Source organism: Arachis ipaensis, chromosome B7, assembly GCF_059453495.1.
Source record: "Arachis ipaensis isolate K30076 ecotype BB chromosome B7, ASM5945349v1, whole genome shotgun sequence".
NCBI classification, from domain to species: domain Eukaryota; kingdom Viridiplantae; phylum Streptophyta; class Magnoliopsida; order Fabales; family Fabaceae; genus Arachis; species Arachis ipaensis.
The window spans coordinates 90,301,137-90,306,143 of NC_142442.1; the positions used below are offsets into that span (position 1 = coordinate 90,301,137).

Sequence of the window (5,007 nt, forward strand, 5' to 3'; positions counted from 1 at the left end):
GATCCGTAGCTTCTCCATTACAGAGAGAGGCATGAGGTTTATGCTTGACCCTAGGTCACACAGAGCCTTCTCAAAAGTCATGGTGCCTATAGTACAAGGTATTGAGAACTTTCTAGGATCCTGTCTCTTCATAGGTAATTTCTGCCTAGTCAAGTTATCTAGTTCTTTGATGAGCAATGGAGGTTCATCCTCCCAATTCTCATTACCAAATAACTTGGCATTTAGCTTCATGATTGCTCCAAGGTACTTAGCAATTTGTTCTTCAGTAACATCTTCATCCTCTTTAGAGGAGGAATACTCATCAGAGCTCATGAATGGCAAAAGTAAATTCACTGGAATCTCTATGGTCTCAGTGTGAGCCTCAGATTCCCATGGTTCCTCATTAGGGAATTCCATGGAGGTCAGTGGACGTCCATTGAGGTCTTCCTCAGCGGAAATCACTGCCTCTTCCTCCTCTCCAGGTTCGGCCATGAGGGTTGTGGTTATGGCCTTGCACTCTCTTTTTGGATTCTCTTCTGTATTGCTTGGGAGAGTACTGGGAGGGAGTTCAGTAATTTTCTTACTCAGCTGACCCACTTGTGCCTCCAAATTTCTAATGGAGGACCTTGTTTCAGTCATGAAACTTTGAGTGGTTTTGATTAGATCAGAGTCTATTGTTGCTAAGTCAGAGTGGCTTTGCTTAGAATTCTCTGTCTGTTGCTGAGAAGGTGATGGAAAAGGCTTGCTATTGCTAAACCTGTTTCTTCCACCATTATTGTTGTTGAAACCTTGTTGAGGTCTCTGTTGATCCTTCCATGAGAGATTTGGATGATTTCTCCATGAAGGGTTACAGGTGTTTCCATAGGGTTCTCCCATGTAATTCACCTCTTCCATTGCTGGGTTCTCAGGATTATAAGCTTCTTCTTCAGAGGAAGCTTCCTTAGTACTGCCTGTTGCTACTTGCATTCCAGACAGACTCTGAGAAATCATATTGACTTGTTGGGTCAATATTTTATTCTGAGATAGTATGGCATTCAAAGTATCAATTTCAAGAACTCCTTTCTTCTGATTTGTTCCATTATTCATAGGATTCCTTTCAGAAGTGTACATAAATTGGTTATTTGCAACCATTTCAATGAGTTCCTGAGCTTCTGCACGTGTCTTCTTCAGATGAAGAGATCCTCCAGCAGAGCTATCCAATAACATCTTGGATAGTTCAGACAGACCATCATAGAAAATACCTATGATGCTCCATTCAGAAAGCATGTCAGAAGGACATCTTCTGATCAATTACTTGTATCTTTCCCAAGCTTCATAGAGGGATTCACCTTCCTTCTGTCTGAAGGTTTGGACTTCCACTCTAAGCTTGCTCAACTTTTGAGGTTGAAAGAACTTTGCCAAGAAGGCATTAACTAGCTTTTCCCAAAAGTTTAGGCTTTCTTTAGGCTGTGAATCCAACCATGTCCTAGCTCTGTCTCTTACAGCAAAAGGAAAAAGCATAAGTCTATAGACTTCAGGGTCAACCCCATTGGTCTTGACAGTGTCACAGATTTGCAAGAATTCAGCTAAGAACTGATGAATATCTTCTAATGGAAGTCCATGAAACTTGCAATTCTGTTGCATTAGAGAAACTAATTGAGGCTTAAGCTCAAAGTTGTTTGCTCCAATGGCAGGGATTGAGATGCTTCTCCCATAGAAGTCGGGAGTAGGAGCAGTAAAGTCACCAAGCACCTTCCTTGCATTGTTGGCATTGTTGTTTTCGGCTGCCATGGTTTCTTCTTCCTTGAAAAGCTCTGTTAAGCCCTCTAAAGAGAATTGTGCTTTAGCTTCTCTTAGCTTTCTCTTCAAGGTCCTTTCAGGTTCAGGATCAGCTTGAACAAGTATGCCTTTATCTTTGCTTCTGCTCATATGAAAGAGAAGAAAATAAGAATGTATGGAATCCTCTATGTCACAGTATAGAGATTCCTTGAGGTGTCAGAGGAAGAGAAGAATAGAAGGAGGAGGTAGATGGAAGAGAATTCAAACATATAAAGAAGGAGGGAGTTCGAATTGTACCTTGAGGAGGGGTGTTAGTCCCTTAAATAGAAGGATGTGAGAAGAGGGGAAGAATTTTTGAAAATTAAAGTAAAAGATTTTGAAATAAGTAAAAGAAATTTTGAAAATTTGATTGATGATTTTCGAAAACTAAAATTGGGAAAGACATTAAGTGATTTTGAAAAAGATTTTGAAATTAGAAATTAAAAAGATATGATTGAAAATTAATTTTGAAAAAGATGTGATTGAAAAGATATAATTGAGAAGATATGATTGAAAATCAAATTAAAAAGAGAAAGTTTTAAAATTAAAGTTGATTACTTGACTAACAAGAAATTAAAAGATATGATTCTTAAAATTTAAAATTTGATCCTTTCTTAATAGGCAAGTAACAACTTGAAAATTTTGATGTAAATCATTAATTTTAGCAAGGATTTTCGAAAATAGTAATAAATAAAAAAATGGAAAGAAATTGATTTTGAAGAGATATGATTGAAAAAATATGATTTGAAAAAGATTTGATTTTGAAAAATTATGAAGATTTGAAAAAAAATTTGAATTAAAAACAAAATCTTCCCTCTTGTGTCCTTCTGGCGTTAAATGCCCAGAATGGCATCCATTCTGGCGTTTAACGCCCAAAATGCTACCTTTTTGGGCGTGAAACGCCCAGCCAGGTACCCTGGCTGGCGTTTAAACGCCAGTTTTCCTTCTTCACTAGGCGTTTTGAACGCCCATCTTTTTCTGTTTGATTCCTCTACTAAATGTTTTGAATCTTCAATTCTCTGTATTATTGACTTGAAAAGACATAGTTTTAAAAATATTTTTGAATTTTTGATGATGAGAAACAACAATAAAAAATGCAACTAAGATCAAATAAACAATGCATGCAGGACACCATACTTAAAAATTTTCATATAGGAGACACTAACAAATTGAGAATGCATATGAGAAACAACAAAACACACAAAATAAGAGAATTTAAAGATCAGAGCAATGAAATCATCAAGAACAACTTGAAGATCAATGAAGAACAATATGTATAAATTCGAAAAATGCAAGAAGAAGAAAGTCATGCAATTGACACCAAACTTAAAAATTGATACTAGACTCAAACAATAAACATAAAATATTTTTTATTTTTATGGTTTTATAAATTTTTTGTGATTTTTGAAACTTATATGGAAAAGAAAATAAAGAGATTCAAAACTTTTAATAAGAATTCCAGGAATCATGTAATGTTAGTCTAAAGCTTCAGTCTAACAAGATTAGACATGGTTGGCCAAGCTTCAGCAGGACATTACATTCAGCAGCTAAATTGATGAGAATAAATCAGCTTTTGTGATGATAAAAACATCACCTTGAAACTATAGAATTCATTCTTAAAAATTTTGAAAAGTACCTAATCTAAGCAACAAGATGAACCGTCAGTTGTCCAAACTCGAACAATCCCCGGCAACGGCGCCAAAAAACGTGGTATGTGAAATTGTGATCATCAACAATGGCGCCAAAGGACTTGGAGCTCTCAAACGTGAATCACACTTTGTCACAATTCCGCACAACTAACCAGCAAGTGTATGGAGAATTGATAATTAAAAGATGAATAAAACATAAAATAAAGATAGAGATACTTATGTAATTCTTTGGTTGGAATTTCAGATAAGCGTATAAAGATGCTTTGTTCCTCATGAACCTCTGCGTTCCTATTGCCTTCTTCCAATCAGTCATACTCCTTTCCATGGCAAGCTTTATGTTGGGCATCACCGTTGTCAATGGCTACTTCCCGTCATCTCAGTGAAAATATTCCAAATGCGCTGTCACCGCACGGCTAATCATCTGTCGGTTCTCGATCATGTCGGAATAGGATCCATTGATCCTTTTGCGTCTGTCACACGCTCCACAATCGCGAGTTTGAAGCTCGTCACAGTCATCCCTTCCCAGATCCTATTTAGAATACCACAGACAAGGTTTAGACGTTCCGGATCTCAGGAATGGCCGCCATAATTCTAGCCTATACCACGAAGGTTCCAATCTTAGATTAGAAACCCAAGATATACGCATTCAAGCCATTGCTAGTAGAACAGAGGTGGTTGTCAGGCACATGTTCATAGGTGAGAATGATGATGAGTGTCACGGATCATCACATTCATCAAGTTGAAGAACAAATGAATATCTTGGAGAAGAAATAGACTTGAGTTGAATAGAAAAACAATAGTACATTGTATTAATTCATGAAGAACAGCAGAGCTCCACACCTTAATCTATGGTGTGTAGAAACTCCACCGTTGAAAATACATAAGAATAAGGTCTAGGCATGGCCGAATGGCCAGCCTCCCAAAGAGGGTTTAATCATCAAAACATGATTCCAGGATGATCAAAAGATGAAAATATAATAGCAAAAGGTCCTATTTATAGATAACTAGTAGCCTAGGGTTTACAGAAATCAGAAATTAATGCAGAAATCTTCTTCCGGGCCCACTTGGTGTGTGCTTGGGCTGAGCATTGAAGCTTCCATGTGTAGAGACTTTTCTTGGAGTTAAACGCCAACTTTTGTGCCAGTTTGGGCGTTTAACTCCAGCTTTTGTGCCAGTTTCGGAGTTAAACGCCAGAATTCTTGAGCTGACTTGGAACGCCTATTTGGGCCATCAAATCTCGGGCAAAGTATAAACTATTATATATTGCTGGAAAGCCCAGGATGTCTACTTTCGAAAGCAATTGAGAGCGCGCCAATTGGGCTTCTGTAGCTCCAGAAAATCTACTTTGAGTGCAGGGAGGTCAGAATCGAACAGCATCTGCAGTCCTTTTTCAGCCTCTGAATCAGATTTTTGCTTAGGTCCCTCAATTTCAGCCAGAAAATACCTGAAATCACAGAAAAACACACAAACTCATAGTAAAGTCCAGAAGAATGATTTTTATTTAAAAACTAATAAAAACATAATAAAAACTAACTAAAATATACTAAAAACATACTAAAAACAGTGCCAAAAAGCGTATAAA

The 5,007-nt window shown here is 37.2% G+C and overlaps 1 non-coding gene across 1 annotated transcript; it reads left to right on the forward strand.

The window, feature by feature from the left end:
- The first annotated feature begins 1,239 nt into the window (after positions 1 to 1,239).
- On the forward strand, positions 1,240 to 1,347 carry LOC148553325 (small nucleolar RNA R71). Its single transcript, XR_015892973.1, has one exon. It is a non-coding gene; the product is annotated as a small nucleolar RNA R71 (small nucleolar RNA).
- Positions 1,348 to 5,007: the final 3,660 nt, after the last annotated feature.